This window comes from Hemicordylus capensis, chromosome 6 (assembly GCF_027244095.1).
Source record: "Hemicordylus capensis ecotype Gifberg chromosome 6, rHemCap1.1.pri, whole genome shotgun sequence".
In the NCBI taxonomy this organism is placed as follows: domain Eukaryota; kingdom Metazoa; phylum Chordata; class Lepidosauria; order Squamata; family Cordylidae; genus Hemicordylus; species Hemicordylus capensis.
In genome coordinates, this window is record NC_069662.1 from 107895442 (window position 1) to 107923038 (window position 27597).

General features: G+C 45.6%; 1 protein-coding gene across 4 annotated transcripts in view; it reads right to left on the bottom strand.

The window, feature by feature from the left end:
• The window catches only part of LRRC3B (leucine rich repeat containing 3B), a 402453-nt gene that overhangs the window by 181390 nt on the left and 193466 nt on the right, over positions 1 to 27597 (bottom strand). The window contains exon 1 of one of the 4 annotated variants that reach the window (XM_053261535.1): positions 14703 to 14832. The exons of 2 other annotated variants lie outside the window; for them this stretch is intronic. The gene's annotated coding sequence lies outside the window, so the exon portion shown is untranslated. Of the gene's footprint in view, positions 1 to 14702; positions 14833 to 27597 lie in introns of those variants that run through there. One more of the 4 variants, XM_053261533.1, reaches the window with a different exon arrangement.

Sequence of the window (27597 nt, forward strand, 5' to 3'; positions counted from 1 at the left end):
TCCCCCATCAATAGCATCCCCAAACCAGGCCTGAAATGGCTCACATTCAAGCCAAGCTGGGCCATTCCTGTGCTAAATAGACAAAGTATTATCTCAGTATAAAGCCGCTCCCTATGTCCCACTGCCACTGCCTGTCCTCAGGGGCAGGGAAACACAGACCAAGTCCTATGGTGACAGATGGTCTTCAGAGGTCTTTGACAAGTCCACATTTGTGGCTAAAATAGGCCATTTGAGTGATTGTGCAGAAAGGTCTTTGATTCCAAAACAGATGGTACATTCCCCTGCAAAAGCTTCACAGTCTCCAAACCACATCAGAGCCCAGTGTCTGCAACTGCTCCCACGGAGTTCCAAAGATTGTGCATCAGTCTGCTCCAGCTGAAGAGCCATCTTTATATTTACCAAGTGTCATGAGTAATAATCTTTTAAAACACACACACACACACACACACACACACACACACACACACACACACACAAAACATAGCACATTGCTCAGATATTTTTAAATGAAGCATATGCTGTTTTGCTTAAGGGACATAACATACATGACTAAACCAGAGAGCTGAATTTCACACTCCTAATCATGTCACTACTTAAAAGGGCAAGCTTGTGTGACAAGGTGTGTGACAAGCACATTATTACATGAAAGCAAATTCAGCAGGGATTTCCTATTACTGCTTCTCATATTTAATAAGAGACAATACAAATATGCTGGAATGGCACAAAGTAAAAGTCATTACCGGACTGTACCACAACTATTTCTCCAAGTGGAGAAATCATACATCTGAAGGCTTCACAAAGGAAAAATATGCACCTTACATATGTAAAGCTAGTGTGTCATAGAGAAGGATTTCAGCTTCTCTAAGAGCTTCTCTTTTAGCCACTCCCGGGATTTTATCACATGGGGGTGCATTCTAATGTGCAATACTCCACCTGGAATCTGAGGTAGAACAATCCGCAAAGTACTGTACTACCTGCTGTTTCTGCATGTTTAAATCTACAGACCTGTTGTGGTGACACATGCCCTAGTGACTTTCATTGAGATAACGGTAATGTACTCTACATGGGGCTGCCTTTGAAGAGTGTTTGGAAATGGCACCTGATCCAAAATGCTGCGGCCAGATTGGTGCTAACCCCTGCTAACTGAGCCAAAGAGTGATTCTCTTATATTTAGCATGGGGAGAGCAACTGGCCCTATCCAGCATCAGCACAGGCTTTCTCCAGTGGCTGTTGCTGGTGTCTCCCTTGTGTTTCTTTTTGATTATGAGCCCATTGGGAAGAGGAAACCATCTGGTTTATCTTTCTATCTTTCTATCTATCTAGACAGCTTTGAGAACTTTTTGGTTTAAAAGAAGTATGTAAATATCCATAGTAGTAATTCAGTAACTATAGTAACTCAGTTACTACTAACACAGTAGTAACTCATAGTAACTCAGTTACTATGCTAACTGCATTGGATCCTGATGGGTTTCTGGGCCCAATTCAGGATGTTGCTTTTCATAAGGCTCTTAAAGACAGGACAGTTTACTTGAAGCACCAATTTCTTCAATATGATCCAGCTGTGTTTTGAGAGCAAGGCTCTCTTTCACATCATGCCAGTACCAGAGGTGTATTTGTGTGATAACACAAGAGGGGACCTTCTCTGTGGCTGTGCCCAAGCTTTGGAATCCTATCCTGTGGGAGGTACATCTTGTTGCTTCTCTGATGGCCTTTTACCATGAAATAAATTCTGTATGAATTGTATACAGAATAGTACACGACATACATACATACATACCAGTCTGTAGTGCCAACAGTGGCCAGGCTAGGAATTCTCAATAAAGCAGTCAAATGACTGCTACCTTCTGGTAGGGGTGTGCAGAACCAGTTCTATTCAAACCAGTTCTGTTTGACTGGTTTGGACTCTAAGTGGACCGGACTCCAAAAAAGGGGTGCCGGTCTGAGTTCAAGCAGAACTGACCCTGGTTCTAATGGAACCAGTTTGGCGGTTTAAGGGAGCCTCTTTGTAAAGGGAGTCCGGTGAGGATTCCCCTTTACAAGCAATGGAGGGAACCCTGCCTGCCTTTAAAAAAACTTCTAATAGAGGTGGTGAGATAGCACTTCATCAACAGAGGCAGCAGTGGCAGCTCCACCAAACTCCAGAATGGGTCTGGTGTTCCAGCATAGCCTGATTCCAGCCTCTGCACATGCGGAGGCCAGAACAAATGGTATCCATGAATGCATGAAGGTCAGACCTGGTCTGAAGTAAAGAGGAGCTGTACCACCACCATCACTACCTCCAATGACGAGGTGCCCTCTCACCGCCCCCATTAGTTCTTTAAAGGCAGGCAGGGTTCCCCCTTGTTAAGAACAATTTGTTATAGGGCGGCTAACAAATAAAGTAAGTAAGTAAGTTAGTTAGTTAGTTAGTTTATTGTAAGGGAAATCCTCACCAGATCCCCCTTTACAAGCATGCCCGCTCAAGCTGAATAGAAATTGTTCTGAACCGGTTTGGCCCAGTCTGACTCTCAGACTGAACCAGTGGTCTGGTTCTAATTCTGCTCAAATTCAAACCGCACCACCAGAACCAGTACTGTGCCCACCCCTACCTTCCAGTCTGCTCCTGACACTGCTCTTTAACTCAAAAATAGCAACCATAACCATATGGTAGATGTAGTTGGGGCAATGTCCAAGGTTCATTCCATTGCTGGAATAGAATTTATTTTGTTCATATTGCCAGCTTGCATCTAGCTGGTGCAACAACCAGCTAGAGGTGCAAACTCATCAGAAATCTCTAATGAGAATTCTTCACTACCAGCCAGCTGGTCAGCCATCTATAAAGTGACAACACTAAAAGAAAGCCAACCTACCACCCACCACCTGCAAAACCCCACCCATGTTAAGAGAAGTAACTGTTGGTCTGTTGCAGAAAAAACGACAGAAAGCCTTGTGGCAACTTAGAGGTGAATATGTGCTTGCAGTAGTCTTCACTGTGTTTATTTTTTCAAAAATGTTTTTTAAAGAGCAACCAAAAAGCAACCAAATTCAGCTACCCTTTTGAAAAAGAAAGAAATCCCCAAATAATCAAATAGCAGTGGTCATTTTAGAAAAGCTCTAGAAATTATCAGTTTTAGGAAGTGGAAAGTAGGAAGGATTTTAACATTGGTGTTATCGCCCTTAGTCGCAATATGTGTTTTGGACAAATAAAAATTTGAATGAGTATGGCTTGGCAAGTTCGCTTTTATCACTCTTGCTTCAAACTCATTAAATTTAATTAGTGTTTTAAAGGTCAGGTGTATGAAGGGAGTGTTTACTGCTGTAGTAGAAGAAAGCTGAAAAATAGGAGCAGTGATGATCCCCGAAGAAAGACTTTTTGATGACACTGCAGTACTGAAGAGACAATCCCTTTTCATACTGTGCTTTTTTCTCTAATACCCATTTAAACTGTACAATTCAGAAGAAGTGCAGCTGGATAAAAGCTAAAGGAAGGTGTGTAGCATGCTTTGTTACCTACTACTTGTAAGGCCAACTCTATCAGGAAATTTTTTCACATATGCCACATAAAACAAAGATTGAAATGAACAGCGAGCATAGTGAACTGCTATCTTTCATCTAATAATACAGCTGCTCTGGGCATCTCAAAAAAGAAAGCCAAGAAGTGGGATGTAAATTAAACAAATAAATAAAACAAAATGTGTGCTGTATAGGACCATATTTGTTACCATACTTGCTCCCACATGCACCTATGCTTTTGGACCAACTAGTGAGATTTTTATGAACACCACCACTTCCAAACATGGATAACCATGGACTAGTCTAGTCAGAGGCAAGACAACACTGGATTATCCCAGAGAAGCAACAGACTTGGAGGCTAGGCTTTTGCAGACAAAGAGATAATGTTTCATGCATGACGTTACAAAGGGCTGATTCCCACTGGGGGAAATTCAGGGGTCCCAGTCACAGAGGTTTTGCCAAAGTGACAGTGAGGGAAACAGTAGGGTGCAAGCATGGCACTTTGTGCCCACAGCTAGCAAAAGGGTGCACTGGGTTTTCTAAGCAATCAGGTCCAGGGATTAGCTTGCAATAAGCCCTAACAGGCTTAGCCCAGCCTTAGTGGTTTAAAGATTGCACTCCAGTGTTCAGGGGGCTCTCAGGCAGTCAGGTACAGGGATTAGCCCGTAGCAAGCCAATGCAAGGAGGGTTCCCTTAGTGCCAGAGTGTCCAGGTCAGCCTTCTGCAGATCTCCACACACAACAAGGAATGCTCAGGGAGCTCAAGGAATGCTCAATTTCAGCTCAGCTCAAGGGCTCTGGACTTGCAGTTTAGTGTTCCAATTCAGGGACTCTATAGTCCAGTGATTCAGCTTAGGGGGATGTGGTTTGAGAGTACCACAGACACATGGCTGGGCAGGCTTCTGGGCAGTAGAAGGCAGCTCATCCCACCAAGTTCCCAAGACAAAAGGCTTTGCACTGGGGTTTGAGAGCAAGACTTTTTATAGGTTTTGCCCTCTGCAAGGTCTCAAAGGTAGGAAAACCTAGAAATAAAAAGTGGAAGGTTCCAGTACAGGCACTTGGAGAAGATGTGTGAATAGGGCAGATCAGAATAAAAGGCTCCTTTGTACCAAATCTAATTAATTGCTTGGACACTGGCCTTGATTGCGTAGTAATGATTGTTCAAGTTCCCAGAGATTGAGCCAGGTCTCACGATTAGTGAGACCCGGTTTGGGAAGATAAGTGGGAAGGATGGGAGCTCAGACGAGCAGGGCGGGAGCCCTGGGTGGCCGGCCAGATCTGCCGCCCACACGACCGCCGGCTCAGAGACAGAGCCTGTGGGGGCTGGGGAGTTCGGGAGCCGTGTTGCTCCCGGAAGCTCCAGTTTGCCCTGCACGAGCGCACAGGGCATACTGAGGAGACCCCTGAGCCGGGAGGATCTACTCGTGAGTAGCCACAGCGTGAAGCCATGCTGCGGCTACTCACGATCCCAAAAACCAGGTTTGTGGAGTGCTCACTCCGCAAACCCGGTTTAAGGGGCGGGCTACTTGAGCGGGTTACCTGCTCAAGAACCACCGGGCTCACAGCAGAGCCCGGTGGTTCTCATGATTGAAGAAAATCGGGCTAGCGGAGGCTAGCCTGATTTTCTACAATTGTGTAAATAGCCTCCTTATCTTTTATTCAAGACCCCTCAGTGTCTTTCTTGGAATTCTGGCCACATTATGTATGCCAGTAACTCTTGATTGATTATCTATCTATCTATCTATCTATCTATCATACTTTTATACCGCCTGATATGTAGATCTCTAAGCGGTGTACAGATACCAACATTAAAATCACAGGTTATAATACATAAAACACAATAACAACAATATAAAACAAATTATTAACATGCAAATTAAAAGCTTGAGAGAACAGGAAAGTCATGAGAGTCTTCCTGAAAACAAACAGAGATGATGCTCTTATTTCAGCAGGGAGCATATTTCAAAGCCCTGGGGCAGCCACAGAGAAAGCCCGGACCCGAGTAGCCACCAGACAAGCTGGTGCAACCGTAACCGGATCTCTCCAGAAGATCATAAAAGGTGGGAGGGTTCATGACAAAGGAGGCACTCTCTTAAATAACCTGGTCCCAGGCTGTTAAGGGCTTTATAGGTAATAACCAGCTCTTTGTATTTCCACCTCCAGCCTCAAAGGCAGGATGCCTCTGAGTACCAGTTGCAGAGGAGTAATGGCAGGTGAGAGGGCACGCCCTCAATTCCTGTCTGTGGCTTCCAGCGGCATCTGGTGGGCCACTGTGCGAAACACGATGCTGGACTAGATGGGCCTTGGGCCTGATCCAGCAGGGCTGTTCTTATGTTCTTATGTTCTTAACATATCAGCAGCCAGTGCAGTTCTTTCAAAACCGGTGTTATATGGTCCCTTCGTGTTGTCCCAGAGACCAATCTGGCTGCTGCATTCTGTACCAATTTAAGTTTCTGGAATACATACAAAGGCAGCCCCATCTAGAGTGCATTACAATAGTCACGTCTGGAGGTTACCAGCATATGTACCACTGTTTTAAAGTCATTTGTCAAATGGACGTAGCTGACAAATCAGTTGAAGCTGATAAAAAGCGCTCCTAGCCACCACCTCAACCTAAGAAACCAGGTAGAGCTTGCGATCCAGGAGCACTCCCAAGCTATGCACCTGATCTTTCAGAGGGAGTGTAACCCCATCCAGAACAGGCAGATCTAAACCATCTCTCAAGTCCCGACCCCCCACAGTCAGTACTTCCGTCTTATTTGGATTCAGCTTCAGTTTGTTATCCCTCATCCAGCCCATTACCGCCTCCACGCAGGCATTTAGGGAAGATATGCTATTTCCTGATAAGGTCGACATGGAGGAGTAAATCTGGGTATCATCAGCACCCAGCACCCAACCCCAAACACCCAGCACCAAACCTCCTGATCATCTCTCCCAGCAGTTTCATGTAGATGTTAAAGAGCATTGGAGACAGTATGGAGCCTTGTGGAACTCCATACTTCAGTTCTCGCCGCAGAGAGATCCAAAAGGATCAGCAGAGTCACACTCCCTCTCTTGATAGCCAATTGGAGATCATCCATCAGGCCAACCAAGTCAGTCTCGACCCCATCGCGTACACGAAAGCCAGTTTGAAATGAATCTAGATAATCTGTATCATCCAGAACTGCTTGGAGCTGAGAAGCCACCACCCACTCAATCACCTTGCCCAACGATGGAAGGTTAGAAACAGGTCTGTAATTAGCTAACTCCAAGGGATCCAGCGCAGATTTCTTCAAAAGTGGTCTAATAATAGCCTCCTTAAGACAAGGAGGCATCCAGCCCTCCCTCAGAGAAGCACCCTCAGAGAGGCATTTATAATATTTACCAGACCCTCTCTGATAATATGATTATCAGATGAGATAAGCCAAGTTGGACAAGGGTCAAGAGAACAGGTTGTTGGGCGCACAATCTGAAGCAGTTTGTCCACTTCCTCAGGAGTCACAGTAGACCCTGCAATACTATGTCTGATAGCTGCCCAGATTAGGTGTGTTGACACTACAGACGCAGCATACACCAGTTCAGATATGCAAGATTCACTTCCCCTCCTGCTGTCAGATGCCCATGTTTGCAGGAGGCCATGCAAGTTTCCAAGATGGGAGGGAGGCTATCTGTTAACATATTCCGTAATGATGAAACAATGTATTATATTTTGGTAACAAGGCTCTCTATAGGGATGTGTGTGTGTGTATACAAGCAAAATTATATCTATCCTTGTTCAGTTAAATTTGCAGCCTGCTTATTACTATAAGGACCAAAGGTACACCCGGGCAGAAATCCAACACCATGCTTTGCAAGTGATGTCATTTGGTGAGATGTGAGTTATTTCATTTGGTGAGATATGTTTTCATTTGGTGAGTCCAACACATTTAAGATAAGAACAGCCCTGCTGGATCAGGTCCAAGGCCTATCTAGTCCAGCATCCTGTTTCCCACAGTGGCCGATCAAATGCCTCTGAGAAAGCCCACAGGCAAGAGGTGAGGGCATGCCCTCTCTTCTGCTGTTGCTCCCCTGCAACTGGTATTTAGAGGCAGCTTGCCTCTGAGGCTGGAGGTGGCTTATAGCCATGAGATTAGTAGCCATTGACACACCTGTCCTCCATGCATTTGTCTAAGTTCCTTTTAAAGCCATCCAGGCTAGTGGCTAGGGATGTGCACGGAACCACGGAGGCGTGGTCCGGCACTGGTGGGAGTGTGGCTTTAAGCGCAGGGGGAGGTAGTACTTACCCGCCCCCCGCCGCTCTTTCCCCTCCGGCACTGGACTTTGCTAAAAGGTTTTTGGGCGGCAGAGTTCCTCCCTGCCGCCCCTGGCCCCTTCGTATGGCTGTGACAATGACAATGACATATGCGGCGTGCGCGTGCCGCCGGTGGCGACGGGCACACACGCCCCGTGACAGGTGCATGCGTGGCGCCAGCTTCTACGACTTGCAAACTCAGAGATAATGACGGGGGGCAGGGGTGGCAGGGAGGAACTCTGCTGCCCCAAAAACGTTTTAGCAAAGTCCAGCGCTGGAGGGGGAAGAGCGGCGGGGGCGGGTAAGTACTACCCCCCTTCCTTTAAAGCCACACTCCCCCCCGCCGGACCAGCCGAATTCCGGACCGGTCCGGAGGCTTCTTGCATGGCCCCGGACCGGTCCATGCACACCCCTACTAGTGGCCATCACCACATCTTGTAGCAGAGAATTTCATAATCTCATTGAAATTCATGTTGCTTCCCTCCACATCTGAATTCTATTTTGCCTGAGTAGGACCTCAACATTTTTCTTTAGATTAAATACAGTGGCAATTTAGGTCCACATAATGGTGCAGCAGGGAAATGACTTGACTAGCAAACAGAGGTTGCCAGTTCGAATCCCTGCTGTTATCTTTCCCAGACTATGGGAAACACCTGTATCAGACAACAGTGATATAGGAAGATGCTGAAAGGCATCATCTCATACTGCATGGGAGCTGGCAATGGTAAATCCCTCCTGTATTCTGCCAAAGATAACCGCAGGGTTCTGTGGTCACCAGGAGTTGACACCGACTCGAAAGCACACTTTACCTTTAAATATGTAGGACCCCCTCCCTGCCAGAGAAATTTTACTCATCTTACTGAAACTCTTTTTGTTCCCCTCAACAATTTTTAGCCAAACTGTCAAACATGGTGACAATGCTTGACAGTTGTCAAATTCTTGACAATTGACAATCAGCATTCTCTATTCTGACAATAGCCCAACCAAAGGCAATAGGAAAGCTGTCATGCAGGTCATTATCTCTCTCTCTATATTTCTCTTAGACGTACCCGCCGCTAATCTTATGCGTGGCAGCTCTCCCGACAGTTCACAAGCAGCTGCCCGGATAGCAACAGGGATGGGGGGAGAAAACAAAGATAGCAGCCAGCCGGTGGGAGGAAGAGGCAGGCTGGCGGGTGGCTGGCTTGCTGGAAGCTAAAGCAAGCGCCAGTGAGCGGGTGGGCAGGCAGAAAACAGCCACGGCAGTGGGTGGGCAGCGGGGGAGAAAACGGCTGCGGCAAACTAGAGGTGCAAATGCTCTGCACCCAGCCTAGCTACTGGAAATATATTGCAAGTTCAATAGTCAAAAGGTTCAGTAGTCAAAAGCTTTCTGAATATGAAGACTGAGCATCTAAATATTATGGCTACTTGATGCTGTGTGGCTCTTATCTAGTTTATCATAGCAACATCATTGTTGCTAAAAATCATTAATGCCATCACAATATAATGTGGCCCTAAGTTCCATAGATTGTTTATGTATTGGTTGATTTAAACCTACCCCTATATTGAGGACTGGAACACTTATGATCTGGTGCTCACAAATGTTAAGGAAAGATAGAATGGCCTCATCTATTGGCAATGAAGGATGAAGAAGATACATTGATATCTGACATCAAGATAAGGAATGAGTAAGGAAAGGTTATCAGAGCAGCAAACTATAGGATCCACTATGGAACAAAAAGCAGCATTTTTGTTTGATTTTTGTTATGCTTAAACCAGGCCTGGTAAGGACCATTTATGTTGCTATCCACATATCACCTACAGAGGATACTACCAGATACTTTGAGTAGGGTATGGGTGTTAATTAGTGGACAATGTGTTAAGAGATATCTAATTCACTTTAAATGGATCAGAATATGTATCCGAACATTTTTTTTTAAAAGGGTTTAAAAATAGCTTCAGTCCCCCTAAACCAGATTCTGTAATTCCCTTCACTTAAAAGAACAAAACACTACTTTTCACATGAAGAGAACATTGTGTTTCCTCTCTCTCTCTCCTTTTTATCATTTAGAGTCACCACTCTGCTTTTTTCTTTCTCAGAGACACTTCTTTAATCATGTTAAAAACAACTCTCGGTTCTGCCCCGCAGGTATTAACAGCTTTCCCTACAGTTTGAGATTTGAACAGGGTGTGATGTTGATTTCTAACACCATTATCTGACCTTAGAGCTTCTTAACCCAATTTTAATTTGTTATCCAACAGGGTTATACCACTTTTCCAATAAGAAATTATATATTTGCATATGATAATGTATGCAGATTGGTGTTAATTTAACTAGCTTAGTGGCTAGCTTAGTGTACGCAAGGCCTTGCACAGTAGGATTTTTGACATTCTTTTTTCATTGAAGAATAGATGTCCCCCCGTGTGTACACGCACACATACACACACACACACACACACACACACACACCATATCAAAAGGTGCTTTAGAACCTTGCTGAAGTTCAAAATAATTTTCTTCTGTGATTTTGGAAGCTGCCAGGGGCGTAACTACCATAAGGCAAGGGGAGGCAGTTGTCTTGGAGCCCCACTGCCTTGAGGGGCCCTCCAGAGGCACATCACATGACTCCCCACCCGCCCATGTTGCACCCTCTATGAATTATGTGAGTCTCTTGGAGATCGGCAGGAGCAGAGAGTAAAAAAACTAGATTCAATGTGAACTAGATATTCACCGTATTCATAATGGGGATGTGAGTGTGAGTGCACTATATATTGTGAAGTGTGTTTGTGTGTGTATATCAGTGAGGGGCCCATTTTACAATCTTGTCTCTGGGCCCACTCCAACCTTGCTATGCCCCTGGAAGCTGCTGTTTAAGAAACAGTAACATGAGTGTTCTGAACTAGATGCGACATTCTTTGAACCCTAGTCTTAAATTAGACCTGTGCAACTTGATTGTTACTCACTAGCTATGCATTGTGGTATGTAATATTCCCTCTAACTGGGATTCCCAGATGTTGTTGACTACAACTCCCATAATTCCCAGCCAAAGGCCACTGCAGCCCATAACTTGCTAACTCCCCTGCTAACTTGGCAAAGAGGCACCTTTTAATGTGGTGATTCTCTTTATTTAGCAGGGGGAGAGTAACTGGCCCTATCCACCTCCAGTACAGTATCTCCAGTGACTGTTGCTGGTGTCTATCATGTTTCTTTTTAGATTGTGAGCCCTTTGGGGACAGAGATCCATCTTATTTATTTATTATTTCTCTGTGTAAACCGCCCTGAGCCGTTTTTGGAAGGGCGGTATAGAAATAGCAATAATAATCATCATCATCATCATCATCATCATCATCATCATCATCATCCCCATCCAGAGGAGAGGAGAGCTGAACTTGTCGTAGCAAGCATGACTTGTCCCATTAGCTAAACAGGGTCTGCCCTGGTTGCATTTGAATGGGAGACCACATGTGAGCACTGTAAGATATTCCTCTCAGGGGGATGGAGCTGCTCTGGGAAGAACAGAAGTTTCAAAGTTCCTTCCCTGGCATCTCCAAAATAGGGCTGAGAGAGATTCCTGCCAGCAACCTTGGAGAAGCCACTGCCAGTCTATGTAGACAATTCTGAGCTAGATAGACCAATGGTCTGACTCAGTATATGGCAGCTTCCTATGTTCCTATGAGTTGTGGTCAACAACATCTGGGAATCCCTGTTAGAGGGAACAGTGGTGGCATGTTGAGGATTCAGTAAGACTCAAACCACACATTAGTAGTAATGTGTGCTAAAGAGACCTGCTTTGAAAGAGAAGTGCCTCTTTTTCTCCAGAAACAGCCAAGAGGGGAGCAATCCCAGTTGGGGCTGTGGCAGACAGAGAAGGAAAGGTTAGTTGTTTCCCTTGCACTAGTTTCCTGCCAAAATGCTCAGCTGCTCCAGGAAGAGCCGGTTTGGGCAGGGAGAGCTGTTGACTTTCCTCTCCCTGTGAGGTGCGGTCCCAACTGTGATTGCCCCCACCATGGCTGTTTTTGGAGACAGAGAAGCACTTCCAAATGGAAGTGCACCTTCTTAGACATGTTGCTTCAAACATCTGGTTTGGCCCTAAGCTTCTCATTTTGGCTGCCCTTTTACAAAAGCAGACGGGGTGCCAAACAATTTGCAAGTTACAATATTTGGCTGCTGGGTTGTATTCACTTTGATAGGTCACACATTGTTCAATCCTGCCTCAAATTGCCCACTGAAGCAAACCAAGCAAGAAAAGAGCAAAATGTTAGCTGTTCCCAAAGATCACCATCCATCTGCACATTACAATTCACAGTTGTAATGTTCGTGAATGTAACTGACACACAAATGTAACTTACCTAGAAAGATTATACATTGCAGTAATATTTAACATCACTGTGTGGTGACCTTGCCCATCAAAAGGTGACAGTCAAATGTCTGAAGGGCCCAACATGTATAAACATCTGACTCAAATACCTAAAGTACTATAGCCAACATCAAGATTGGCTCTGGGAGCTTGCAGCAGTGAAAGGTCCAGACTACTGCTGAGCTGTTGCTTGAGCAGGGCATGGGGCAATTTTCAATTATATCCCCATTCATCTGAGCTTACTGTGCATCACCAAAATATGTCCCTGAAGTCAACCCTCAGGGACATAGTTTTGTGACATGCACTAGGCTTTAAGGATGTGCATGGACCGATTACAGCGGTTGGGTTCAAATTCAGACCAAATTCAAACTGAGCCGAACCAATAGTATGCGAAACGGTTCAGTCAAACTGACCAGTTGGTCCTAGGATCAAATTGGCCGGTCAACCGGGGGCTAGTCTTGTAAAGGGGAATCCAGTGAGGATTGCCTTTTACAAGCAAAGTGGAATCCTGGCTTTAAAAGGCTTCTAAAGTCTGGCCAGGGCAGCGGCGAGAGGGCACCTTTAAAAGTAGTTGCCCGGTTCTTACCAGTGTGGCGCTCCCCACCCCCACCCCAGCTGCCTGTCCATGTGGTGGTGGCACAGTCCCTGAACTGATTTGGTCTCCACACATCTGCGGAGGCCAGATCAGTTCAGGAACTGCACCTACACTATGCGGGCGAGCTGCTGGGAGGAGCACCACTGGTATGCACCTTAGAACTACATTTAAAGGTGCCATATCTGCCCTCCCATCTGCCCTTTAGAAGCCTTTTAAAGCCAGGATCCTGCATTGCTTGTAATACAAGCATAGCCTCTTTACAAGCATAGCCCCTGGTCGGCCGGACAGTTCAAACTGTACCAAACTTTTTTGGCACAGTCAGTTGTGCTTGATTGCATCAGCAGTGTATGCATGCCATTGTTACCACTTCTTAGTCTCCTTTTTGCTCTACCCATCTTATAGCCACCAAGTGGCAATCTTTTCTTCTTCCTTTTCCTCTGGCTACCTCCACCAAACAGTCATCTATCTCTTAAGCCTTTGCGAATCCTTTTATGACTCAACCAATTTACTTGTAACAAGGTGGTTAGAAATTGTTCATGGGCACACAAACATGCTGTTGTTTTAGAGAACAAGGTAAATAAATAATGAAGCTGAGGTTTTACTAAAGACTATGAAAGAAACAAAATCCATCAATAAGCAGGTCTGTAGAAAAAGAAAAATTCTGAAGTTTATTTTGTAGTAAACAATAGGAGCGGCAGGAGTACAATAATAACAATGATGAAATGCATCCAGCTAAATCTGCCCATATTGCTATCCTACTCCAGCCAGGATCTAAAATCAAACCATGTCTTCCAGCTCATTCACATTCCATTTTAATCTCCAGACTCTGTTACTGAAAACAGCTTATCTTGGGGCTGCAAATGGCACTTATGTGATTTGGAGTTCCAGGCTTGCAATCTCCATTTTGGATACCTGAGCTCACGGGATCATGAACTCTGCACATATCCATATTTGGCAAACTATGCAATTTGGCTGCTTGGCACAAGCAAACATGGGGCAACACTGCCCGAGGTCAGGATAACAAATGACTGGGAGATACCCATGACCTCTTTTGCAAAAAGGAGGAAGCAAGTAAGCAGACCTGGGTCAAAAAGACCTTCACAAGAGAAATAGCTAACTCCCTTTGCAATGAGATTAGCTTCACTAAACAGTCCTACAACTACCCAGATCAGGGGCGTAGCAAGGTTGGAATGGACCCAGAGATGAGATTTTAAAATGCCCCCCCCACTCAAAGTCCAGGGCCTCCGCACACCCCAGGCCCCCAAGGATTTAAGTCTGATATTCCAAAATAAGTATGCTGCCTGGAAATACATTTCACTGAATACACACACGCACACGTCACAATATATAGTGATATACATTGAGTACTATACATCTGTGCTACTTTTAATGCCTAGAACACACTAGAAACACTAATTATTAAAATGGGCCCCTTGCTGCAGATTAGCAAAGGAGACTTTCAACCATGCAGGGTGAGCCTATGTTTGCTTTCTCAGAATTCTGAACAAATTCAGTCAAGTTTGATTCCAGGAGGTTTTTCACAGGAGGCTTTTAAAGCCCTTTAACACACATCTCCTCTGGAATGGAGGTGCTGCATTCACATGTTGGCCAGATTGACCCTGAAGTCCCTGCGAGTTATTGGGGAGCAGTTCACACACAAGAAAAATAAAATAAAATAAAAGCACAAGACATGCTTCACAGTTCTCTCAGACCTTCTGGGTTGCAAAACAACTTGAACATAAGTGCATTTATAAATGAATGAATGAATGAATAAAATAAATATAATACTGTTTCTTCCAGAAGTTTTTGTAATGTTTTGCCATGAAACAAGCCACTTATGGGACTTTTTAAATAGTTTTTTTTAAGCCAGCAAATTTTCCAAGCTGTTTTAAAATAAATATTCAGAGACTTCTCAGTCCCTCCCCCCCATATCAAAGCCGTATGGAAAGCAGATGCCTATATATCTGGGGGGGGGGGAAGGTAACCACAAAAAGGAGTTCACACTCTACCTGGCAGCAAGGGGTCTTCTGCTGCAGAGAACAGTGGAGGCCTCTCTGGCTGCCTCCTCCTTCCTGGCTGGCTTGGGCCCTACTGGAGTTCAGGCTTCACAGAGGCCTACACGAGGCCTCTGTGGAAGCCCCGCCCACCCGCCGATCAGCTGAGAGGCGGGAGAAAAGGAGCTCTTTGCAGCTTGTCTGCTGCCTGGATTGCCGGCCAGGAGAACAAGCTGGAGAGACGGCGAACAGGGCAAGTGGCTGAGGGGCCTTGGGGCTGGGCAGGGGGCAATGGGAAGTCATGTGAGGTGCCTCTGGGGGGCCCCTCCAGGCAGTGGGGCACCCAGACAACTGTCTCCCCTTGCCCGATCGTTGTTACGCGCCTGACCCAGATCATCATCACACACACGCACACCCCAGTCTCCTGTCGCAATGTTAATGAACTGGCAAGGACCTAGAAGTAGGATCATTAACAGAGAAGAAAACCGATCTCTGTACCAGGAAGAAATGTCCCAGTCTCAGATAAAGCTTTTGAGTTCATCCATCCCAAACAGGGGCGTAGCTAGGGGAGAGGGGGCCCGTGTTCATCCCTCTCTCTTGCAGCCCCTCAGAGTGAGGGAGATAATCAAGAAAATAGGGAGGGGTGATGGGGCTCTCAGGAGCTGGGAGCCCAGGTTCTTTGAACCCTTTTGCTCAATTATAGCTACACACATGTTTATTTTATATACGCTCCCCCCCCCGCCGATAAACACACTTACGTCTCGTACTCATTAGCCAAATTCTGTACAGCTGCGATTAAAATCCGCTCATGGTGTGTCAGAAATGGTCAATTTTAATTGTCCCTCCTTTTTCTCTTTAATTTTGTTTTATCCTATTCTTTTTATCTCAATCTTTTATGTAACTGATTCTACATATGTATATGCATGTCTGTGTTTATATTGATATCTACTGTCAGAGTAGATTTATTTGATCTGGATTGTGTATTTGATCAAAGATCGCAATAAACTAAACTGAACTGAACTGAACTAAACTGAGCTACAACTCTGATCCCATATGCTGCACACACACCTCAACCAGCCATTACATCTTCTGCTTCTTAAGGAGCATACCCACTTGATTGGTTCATGCAAACATGAACTTATTTGTTACATGTGAGTTTCAGCCCCTGTAGTCAGGGAGCTTGACCTTTGTATTGCCCCAGGGCATGATTTTGCCTATTTGTACTCCTGACCCAAGCACATGGTCAGGAAGAGGAAAAACAGAAGACGAAGGAGGGAAAATAATAGGATGTTCAGGACTCCAATGAGAAAATTCACTTGTCTTTTTTGTTTGGCTTCCCTTTTGTTTGGCTTCCCTTGAAAATTCTCAGATTTTTCATGTGGGCATGGAGACCCTGAAATTCACTGAACTGAAACTTAATCCAAAGAAGACTGAAAATATGGTAGTTATGATTTTTTTAAAAAGTGGAATAATCTGTAATATATGTGATTTTACCACCAGGTAAACAGTGTGGGGGACTCACAGACTGACCCAGCTAAGTGGTCAAAGAGGCACCTTTCAAACTGGTGATTCCCTTATATTTAGCAGGGAGAGAGCAAGTGTCCCAATTCAGCCCCATCACAGTGTCCCACTGTCACTGTTGTCACAGCCAATGGGGGAGGGGGATGCAGGAGGACCATTTGGCCTGAGCCTTAATCTCTAAGAGGGCCTCAAATTTAGACACCTTTTGGCATTTGATAAGTTTTGCAAGATGTTTTTTATGTGCATCCCTATCAGACCAAAATGTGACACACTCTCAGCTTAGAGCTGGAAATTTAAGCAAATACAAGATGTGATTTGGTAAAAGGCATCCTTTTTTGTTATAGATTTTGTCATATCATGTTTAGATTTTGTCATGTTATTGTTTTTAATTTGTTTTAGCTTTTCATTGTTTTACAAGTTTGTTTTAATTGTAAACCGCCCTGAGCCATTTTTGGAAGGGCGGTATATAAATCAAATAAATAAATAAATACCCAAGAGTTTAAAATGCTAATAAATGCTAATTAAAAATATCAATTCTGGTGGCACAAGATTAGACTATGACGAATCTGTCATCTCAGATCAGTTGATTAGATACACAGATCAGTACTAGTGGCTGGTGCTGGATCAAGTGCAGGCTGATAGGTAGAGAGTTGTGACATTTTATTGCTGAAGGAGGTAAAGAACAACCACCATTCAAATACGGGACAAGAGTGTTTGAATGGGCTTGCCATGTTTAATATTATCTGTGACATAATTAGTGCATTTGCACAGGAAAACGCTAGAAAAGCATTTGTTAAATAAAAAAACATTCAGATTGTCTCTCACTCTTTTTTTAGGTGCCTTGTTTTGTTTTTGTGTGTTGTTTTAAATTGTGGCTAGGGACCTCAGAAGCTGAAAGTGATCCAGCCATCTCTGGACATCTGAGAGGGCCTATCTGCTATTGGTATTTTCTAGGGATATGAGAGCCAGCTTGCTTTGAGCCGGACTCAACATTGAGCCAGCCTTAGAATCCTTGAGGATTCCTTTACAAGTAAAAGGTTATCTCTAACATAGGGGGGCATCCCTATGGGAACATGAGTCTTAGAGTGAAATACAATCACCAGGCCCAGTTATCTACGCCTATTAGGACCTCAGGCGGGGGGCAGGGGAGAGATCAAGCAGAGTTGCATCCTGGCCCCTTCCTTGTTTAATATCTATGTAAATTTTCTAATCAAGTGCCTGCAGGGTTTAGATAGACATGCCCTGAAGCTGGCAGATAGTCAGTTCCCATACTTTTATATACAGACTAGTGGTTTTGTAGCCCGTTGGTTAACGGGCGCTAGTGGAGCTCTGCGCTCCAGACGTTCGCCGCCATTCCCTCTCCCACCCACCCCGGCGCTCTGGCCGGGCCCGCCACTGACCGCCGCCCGCAGCTCCGGCCGGGCCCGCCACCTACCGCCGCCTGCGGCTCCGGCTGGGCCCGCCACCCACCGCGGCTCCGGCCTGGCTCACCGCTGCCCGGGCCCACCGCCGCATTGTTTTGTCTGCCGCCTCGTCCGGCGGCCATCCTGGGCGGCCAGAAGCGGCCGCCCCGAATAAGCCGGGTAAGCGGCGGCACGGCCAGGCCTCGGCCATGGCTCTGCCGCCTCCTCGGCCGCACCGCCTCCTCTGGCCGAGGCGGCGGCTTTGCCGCCGCCTCGGCCAGTGTCCCCCGCCGCCGCTTACCCGGCTTCTTCGGGGCGGCCGCTTCTGGCTGCCCAAGATGGCCGCCGGGTGCTGGCGGTCCTGCCTCCCTGGCTCCTTCTGGCCATGCGCTTCGCGCATGCCCAGAAGAGGCCAGGGAGGCACGGACACACGCTTGGTGTCCGTCCACGGACAGACACCAAGCCTTTTATTAGATAGGATGACACAGTCATTTTGTCCCAGTCACAAGTGGGGATGAGAAGAGCTGTTAAGGGCTTAGCCCTCTATTGCAAGGAAAAGCAACTGAGGATCAATGATCAGAAAACTAAAATCTTGACCTTTTCCAACAGGAGGAAAAATATAAATGAAGAATTGACAATCATGATATAGAGCAGGTTAAATGCTTTAAATATTTTTATTCCCAGGAATCTGGGAGGAAGACCACTCAAATCAGATATGCCTCTGCTCAGACACAGAGAAGTGCATCAGCAATTCTCAAATTCCACAGACAGCAAGGAGGGATGTTTATTCCAGCTTCCATCAATGTATTTAAGGCAAAGTCAATGACCCAAATGTTATATCTCTCATATTTGCACCAAGCAATGTTACTGCACAGTCTACTGTGGAGGTGTCCAGCCACTCCTCTTATGGGATTTGATTGGATCATTTTCAGTTTGTGACTCCTGAGGAAGCAGACAAACTGCTTCAGACTGTGCACCCTACAACCTGTTCTCTTGACCCTTGCCCAACTTGGCTTATCTCATCTGATAATCATATTATCAGAGAGGGTCTGGTAAATATTATAAATTCTCTGAGGGAGGACAGGATGCCTCCTTGTCTTAAGGAGGCTATTATTAAACCACTTTTGAAGAAAGCTGCACTGGATCCCTTAGAGTTAGCTAATTACAGACCTGTTTCTAATCTTCCATGGTTGGGCAAAGTGAATGAGTGGATGATGGCCTCTCAGCTCCAGGCAGTTTTCGGTGATGCGGGGCTATGGGGTTGGTTGGCCTGATGGATGATCTCCAATTGGCTATCAAGAGAGGGAGTGTGACTCTGTTGATCCTTTTGGATCTCTCTGCAGCTTTTGATACCATCAGTCATGGTATCCTTCTAGACCACCTGAGGTAGGTAGGATTGGGTGGCACTGTGTTGCAGTGATTCCACCTCTCTGGTTGATTCCAGATAGTGTCGCTTGGAGACTGTTGTTCTGCAAAAAAAGAACTAAAGTGTGGCCTTCCACAAGGCTCCATACTGTCTCCAATGCTCTTTAACATCTACATGGAACCGTTGGGAGAGATCACCAAGAGGTTTGGTGCAGGGTATTATCAATATGCTGATGACACCCAGATCTACTTATCCATGTCGACCTCATCAAGAAATAGCATATTTTCCCTAAATGCCTGCCTGGAAGCGGTAATGGGCTGTATGAGGGATAACAAACTGAAGTTGAATCCAAATAAGAGGGAGGTACTCACTGGGGGGGGGGTCATGACCTGTGAGTTGGTTTAGATCTCCCTGTTCTGGATGGGGTTACATTCCCCCTGAAAGATCAGGTATGTAGCTTGGGAGTGCTCCTGGACCCAAGGTTCCCAGTTTGGGAAACCACTGCTATTAAGATATCTGAGGCCAGAGTAATCTGAACATAGTCCTTCCTTGGGTGGTGACAAATCAACTCGAGCTTCTCAGAAGATCTGGGGAAATCCACCATTCTGTTTCCCTGTAATGATTCTGCAAAACTGCTGTCTCATAATGGCCCAAAACTTTCCATCCAATCCATTCCTACTCTATTTACTTTCTCAAAGCTGTGTTGCTTTTCACTTCTCCTAACGTTCAACCATTAAGATGGAAGCCTTGCTGGTGTATCATTTATTATTAAAAATAAAACATTACTCTGTTTCATTTCAAACCATATTTATGACCCAGCTAACCAAATGTAAACATCAGCATGGAGCAGATATGCATCACCAGAGACTAAACTAAAATGCTTCTGACAAAATAGACTACAATAAGATCAAATCAGAGGCAATGTTATAACCTAACAAGGTTCCACCAGGTGGTCAAGGTGATAAATTGCCTCTACACTGGTTTTTTGTTATGTCTCTAAAGACAGATGCTCCTGCTACAGACAAAGCAATACATACCCAAGACCAAGAATGTAAAAAGACATGCTTGATCTTGATTATGAATTCATTTTATACGAGAGAATTTACTATTTCACATCTTGTTCACATACTTATAAATAACCAGTCCCCATTGGAGGAGGTTGCAGAATTCTCCAGTGGTCAGTTTATCTAGGAATACATAACCTTTAGAAAGGTTAACAGAAAACTGAGCACTTATCACAAATGTTACTTTAATTAACTGCATCCACAGATACTACAGCTCTCTTCTACATGCCCTTGGCTAGCCATGTACCCTTGGTCTTTACTCAAAAGCAAGGCAATAGGCTTATAAACAGTCAGAGAACAGAACATATAAATGTTGTTCTCATGACCAAAGTGGGCTGAGATACTGCCTGCCTTCCTCCAGATGATCAGAGCTTCCTCTGGGCTCTCACGTTTGTGTGCTCACACAACCGGTATCAAGGGCGCACCTAGGGAATTTTGGAGCCCGGACCTGAAGGGCTTTGGAGCCCCCACCCCACTTGAGGGCTTGGAGGGGAGTCAGGGGCAAGTTAAACAAATTAAAACTTTTTTCCCCAACCGCCGCTGTGTGGTGGGGACAGGGGCAGCTGGCAGGGTGTGCAGGCACTTGAGGGGAGGCCAAGGCAGGGGAGGCAGCGGCAGCAGCAAGTGCTCCTTCCCTGAGCCTGCCTGGCTCCCAAATGACAGATGGGGCCGTTTTCAGCCCATTTCAGGCCTCTGCGCACATTCATTTGGGAGGCAGGCAGGTTCAGGGAAGGAGCGCTTGCTGCCATCTCCACCTCCTCAGCCTTGGTCTCCCCTCAAGTGCCCGCACACCCTGCTGGCCACCTCCCTCTCCGGTACCATCCCCACCACACAGCGGTAGTTGATAAAAAGGTTTGTTGTTTTTTTTTAAATTAACTTGCATGGTGGGGCAGCGGTGCAGCAGGTGCAGAACCAAGTCTCCAAAGTCTGTGGCTAAGTACACCTCTAACTGGCATGGTGGCGAGCTCCAGAGCCCAGATGGGAGCAGGTCCTCCAGGATTTCTTTATGCACTGCACAGGCTGCGGAGCTGCTGCCCGCAACATTGCAGCAGCTCTGCTCTACATGGCCTCTCTCTCTCCCCGACTCTGTGATCAAAATAGCTACCACCTATCCTGGAGCAGCTTTGCAAGTGATGGCAGCACAGACGATAACAAAGTGGGGTAGGAGGGGCTCCATTTCCCCCCAACCTCACTTTTTACCTGGATAGCGGAACTGTGGGCTACCCAAGCCCAGAGCAGCTGGGTCAGGAGGCCTCCTAGTGGCTCAGATGACACAAGCTTCCTGCGTTAACTCTCTCCTAGCTAGGTAGCACATATTGTATGAATGGGCTCATAGTCTTCAGAAGACACTGAATCATCTGTTATTGTTCAAATCATATAGTCCAGGATTGTCCACGAATCCCCAGATAACAATCCCTGAGTAACTCTCATAGCTTCCTCTTCAAAGCCTCCTGAAGGTTCCGTAAGTTCCCTAGACAATTTATTAAATTGTCTAAGCATCATTACAGTTGTTTTTCTTGATAGTCTAAATCTGCTCTGCTTCCATTTGACCCTATTGCTACATCTGCTTCTGCTTCTCTCCGTGTCCAAGAAAACAGATGGTGGTCTTGATGTCTCCCCTGCTAAATGAGCAAAAGAGGCACCTTTTTAACATGGTGATTCTCTTTATTTAGCAAGGGGAGAGTAACTGGGCCCAGCACAGTATTCCTAGTGACTGTTGCTGGTGTCTATCTTATGTTTATTTTTAGATTGTGATACCTTTGGGGACAGGGAGCCATCTTATTTATTTATTATTTTTCTATGTAGACCACTTTGGAAACTTGTTGTTGTTGTTGTCTAGACCAGAGAAAAGAAGATCAAGGTGAAACATGGTACTTTTCAAACCCACAACAAACGCCATAAAATTTGTTGTGGGCTTGAAAAGTATTGTGGGTTTGAAAAGTATTGTTTTAAGGAACAAGTGGGCTAACTTGTGAACAGCTTAACTGCTTTGAACCAAAATTTCTGCAGTTGTAGGGACACATAGGGACCCCTCACAACGGTGTAGTTAGTGATGATCTCATCCACCTCAATCCAAGATGGCAGAAACATAAACCTTTGAAGCGCATAGGCTAACTTGTAAACCACTTAACCGCTTTGAACCAACTTTGGTACAGCTGTAGGGACACATAAAGACACCTCAACAGCATAGTTTGTGATAATGTCACCCACACCAATCCAAGATAATGGTCGCGTGAATATCTAAGGTGCAAGCTGGCTAATTTGTGGACTGTCTAACCCAGTTGAACCAAATAGGGTACAGTTTCAGTGAGGGACACACAGAGACACCTCAGTGACATAGTTTGTGATGATGTCATCCACCCCGATCCAAGATGGTGGATGTGTGAACTTTTGAGGCACAAGTGCACTAACTTAAGGACTGTCTAACCAATTTGAACCAAATTTGGTACAGCTGTATGAATGACACACAGGGACATCTCTTAGTTTGTAGTTTGTAATAATGTCATCCACCCTGATCCAAGATGGTGGACACATGAACATTTGAGGTGCAAGAGATCTAACTTGTGGACCTTGATTTGAACCGAATTTAGTCCAGTTGTAGAGATAGTGAAAGGAAAGTAGGCTGATTAGTTCTTACTAGAACAACTTGTTTTTTTAATATTGTTCTATGACAATTTGGTCTCCAGGTTCTGGGAATTTATTCAGTTTTTCTACTTTTCTTCACTGCCACCATATGAATTCTTGTTATCCTGCTCTTGGTACTCAAAACCTTTGGCTGCATAGCCTCATGAGCACAGTATAGGCGTATATGTTCAGGATAGAAAAGGAAACAAAACTTGAGGTGTAAATGAAAACAAGAATAAGGACTGAGTCTCACTATCAGTGAGACCCGGTTTCTTCCAGTGCGCAGGGAGGGAGCCCTGGGTGGCCGGATCGGCCGCCCACACGATTGCAGGCTCCATGACGGAGCCGGCAGGGGCTGGGGAGCTCGGGGGCCACATGGCCCCTGGAAGCCCCAGTATGCCCTGCGCAAGAGCGCAGGGCACACTGGGGAGACCCCCGGAGCTGGGAGATGGCTTTTCGCCTCCCCTCCGGGGATTCTACTCATGAGTAGCCACAGTGTGAATCCGCGGCACGGCTACTCACGACCAGATAGGCTGGATTTGCGGAGCGCTCGCTCCACAAATCTGGGCTAAGAGGAGGGGTACTTGAGTGGGTTACCAGCTTGAGAACCACCAGGCTCACAGCCGAGCTTGGTGGTTCTCATGATCAGGAAAAATTGGGCTAGGCTTTCCTAGCCCGATTTTTCCCGATCGTGAGAATAGCCCATCTGTTTATTATTTACTGATTAGGATAAAGATCTCTGCAAAGCAGGGCGCACAAGCTTCTCTACCAAGTTACTAGATACATCCGCTGTTCAACTTTTTGAGTGTTTCATTTCATCTGGATAAAATGTAGCATATAGAGGGGTGAGATAATTAGGATAGAGATAATTAAAACTGGGTTTGTAAACTTAGTGAATTCTTCCAGACCTTCCTGTCTGTTACTAGGAGCTGTCCAGCACACGCGTGACAACGATCGGGCAAGGGGAGACAGTTGTCTAGGGGCCCCACTGCCTGGAGGGGCCCCCCAGAGGCACCTCACGTGACTCCCCATTGCCCCCTGCCCAGCCCCAAGGCCCCTCAGCCACTTGCCCTGTTCGCCGTCTCTCCTGCTTGTTCTCCTGGCCCGCAATGGAAGCAGCAGACAAGCTGCAAAGAGCTCCTTTTCTCCCGCTTCTCAGCTGATCGGCGGGTGGGCGGGGCTTCCACGAAGGCCTCCTCGTAGGCCTCTGTGAAGCCTGAACTCGAGTAGGGCCCAAGCAAGCCCGGAAGAAGGAGGCAGCCAGAGTGGCCACCACTGTTCTCTGCTGCAGAAGACCCCTTGCTGCCCTGCCCAACCCAGCCCAGCATTTGCTAGGTAGAGTGTGAACTCCTTTTTGTGGTTACCTTCCCCCCCCCCCAGATATATAGGGATCTGCTTGCCATAGGGCTTTGATATGGGGGGTGGGACTGAGAAGTCTCTGAATATTTATTTTAAAACAGCTTGGAAAATTTGCTGGCTTAAAAAAAAACCTATCTAAAAAGTCCTATAAGTGGCTTGTTTCATGGCAGAAAGTTACAAAAACTATTGGAACAAACAGTATTATATTTATTTTATTCATTCATTCATTCATTCATTTATAAATACACTTATGTTCAAGTTGTTTTGCAACCCAGAAGGTCTGAGTGAGAACTGTGAAGCATGTGTGGTGCTTTTATTTTATTTTTCTTGTGTGTGAACTGCTCCCCAATAACTTGCAGGGACTTCAGGGTCAATCTGGCCAACATGTGAATGCAGCACCTCTATTCCAGAGGAGATGTGTGTTAAAAGGCTTTAAAAGCCTCCTGTGAAAAACCTCCTGGAATCGAACTTGACTGAATTTGTTCAGAATTCTGAGAAAACAAACATAGGCTCACCCTGCATGGTTGAAAGTCTCCTTTGCTAATCTGCAGCGAGGGGGCCATTTTAATCATTCATCTTTCTAGTGTGTTCTAGGCATTAAAAGTAGCACAGATGTATAGTACTCAATGTATATCACTATATATTGTGACGTGTGTGTGTGTGTATTCAGTGAAATGTATTTCCAGGCAGCATACTTATTTTGAAATATCAGACTTAAATCCTTGGGGACCTGGGGTGTGCGGAGGCCCTGGACTTTGAGGGGGGGCATTTTAAAATCTCATCTCTGGGCCCACTCCAACCTTGCTACGCCCTTGTACTCCAGCCTCCTCATATTCACTCTTCAAGTTCCACACACCCACACCCACACCCACCACACACACCCACCCACACACCCAAGAACAATCTTTCCTGTTCAGAACACACACCCCAGTCTCTCAACCCTCAACTCAAAAACCACCTCCTATTCCAACGCAACTATCTCCAGCTCTCTACCTTCTCTCTCTGTCTCAACTGCCTTTATTTTAAACCCCTCCCCCTCTGAACCATCCATACCTGGTTACTAGGGTCACCCGCATACACTCACACACTAGCTCCTATATACGTCCCATGACAGTGCCTCTTAGCTCAGTTAGCAGTTATATGTTATATGTATCACGATTTTATTTTTAACCCTGTTATTAGTACTATTTGCTTTAGATTTACACGTTTCTTGTTTTGGGCTATTTTTAATTTAAATTATTTTGGGAGGATTAATTTTTTAGTTTGTGTAAGCTGGCACATGGATCATTCCAATGGAATGGCAGCCTGTACATATTAGAATGTTTTAAAATATAAGGATTTAAAATACAAACATCTTTCTTAATATTACCTGCATCAAAGTGGAAAGCAACAGTAGCTAAAGCCTTGTTTCTCCACTGCGGAGAATTGTACTGGAAAGAAAAATTGCTCAATGCACTAGCTCCTTAGCAACCATCTAATTCAACATCAAAATACGTCCTGGAAGGGTCAACTCTGTTAGGCCCAGTTCGTTTTTTTTAAACTTGCAGTGTGTTTGCCCCATAAAATATGTGGGCACAGATTCAGGTAGGTCCATTTGTGTGAAGGTATTCCCCATGTAATCTCATTCAGGAATTATCAGGGATTTTACAGACTTCATTAAGCCATGGGCAGCCTGATCCTTTCTACATTTAAGGTAAGTTAGTTCTATTGAGTTCAATCAGACTTGCTCCCTAGCAAGTGGGCATAGGATTGCAGACTTCCTTGGGAGTAGGTCTGACTGAGCTCAGTAGAACTTATTTTCATGAAAACCTGGGCAGAAGTGAGCTGCAAACCAGGAAGAAAAATCCAAGAAAGTGTCTTTTTAGAAGTGGACTCTACACTAAGGTACACTTCAGATACAGGCCCCAACCACATGGGAACTTTTTTTCCATGTTATGCTCCCATGCATTCATGTATGAATGGCACAACCAAATGGATGGAACTCATACAATCACCTCCTATGTGGCTGTATCATTCATGTATAGTCCTTGGCAATATGGGAACACATCATAGAAACGCAACTTAGTGATAGAGTGTTGGACTAGGACCAGGAAGACCAAATCCCCATTCAACCACAAAACTCACTGGGTGACTCTGGGCCAGTAATGTCTCTCTCAGCCTAACCTACCTCATAGGGTAAAATAACCATGTACACCACTGTGAGCTCCTCAGTGGGGGCGGGGGGAGAGCAGCTTGGGGATGGGGTTGCAGCTAAATGGTAGAGCTCATATTTTGCATGCAGAAGATCCCAGATTTAATCCTTGGTATCTCCAAGTGGGGCTGGAAAAGTCTGAAACCTGTAGACCACGGGTTCCCAACCTTGAGCTCCAGATGCTGGCCACTGTGGCTGGGGATGGTAGAAGTTGTAGTTCAACAACAATGCGGGCTACGGGTGTACACGAACCGTTCGATGTAGAAATGGTTCGCATCAATCCGGGCTGGTTTGGTGGTTTGATCGAGAACTGAACTGGAGCCTATTTGGTCCACAATCGAACCAGACCAAGCCCGAGTTGATGCAAACCAGTTTTAAATCAAGAGTGAGTGAGCTGGCAGTGGAGGAGCAGCAAGAAAGTTTGCTTAAGGCTCTTACCCAGCTCACCACCACTCCCTGCTTGCCACTCCTCGCCACTCGCTGCCATCCCCGAATCGCTGGCCATATCACTCTTTAAACACAGGCTACCTGTGCAGCAGCAGCATGGTTGAAGCCTTCACACATGCACGGAGACCACACTAATGGCCTCCACAGATTCCCAAACCACAGTGTGGGCACTGCTGCCATGTGGGCAACCTGTGCTTAAAGAGTGATCCAGCTGAAGATGAGTGCAGCAGTGGCGACTAGCTGGGTAAAAGCCTTAAACAACCTTTCTTACCGTTCCTCCACCCCTTTACTTGTAAAGGGGAATCCTCACCAGATTCCCCTTTACAAGTATTGCTGCCCGAACCACCAAACCGGTTCGACTGAACGTACCAGACTGGCCAGTCAGTTCAACCAAACCAGTCCAGCAGGATGTGATTTGATTAGAATTTGATTCAAATTTGAACCGTACTGCATCTTTGGGTTCATGCACACCCCTAATGGGGGCTCAAGTCTGGGAACCCCTCATGTAGATAAAAGACAACTAGATGGACCAGTGGTCTGGCTCATGTGAAGCTAGCTTCAGATGTTCATCTTTTGGACAGCTCAGAGCTTTGTGTGAAATTTTCTATTCCTGAACAAGACATTCTGACCAATAATGAAAATGTTTTTATTTCAAGAGTTCAGAAATAGCCCTACCTAATTTATTCAGCCTTACTATCTTCCATAAATCCACCTTATTATTGACTACACTTTTCCTTTTCATTTGGCAATGCTCTATAGCACCATTAAAGCCTCTCTATTGGTATAATATCATTGAACTGAGAGGTATCTCTGGTGCCTAACTCATAAGCCCCCTATAATAAAGGTAGCTTCTTTGTTTGTATCCCATTGTCTCTTAAGGGATTTCCATCTCATCCTGGGTTGTGTGTATTTATGTTTACTACAATGGAGAGAG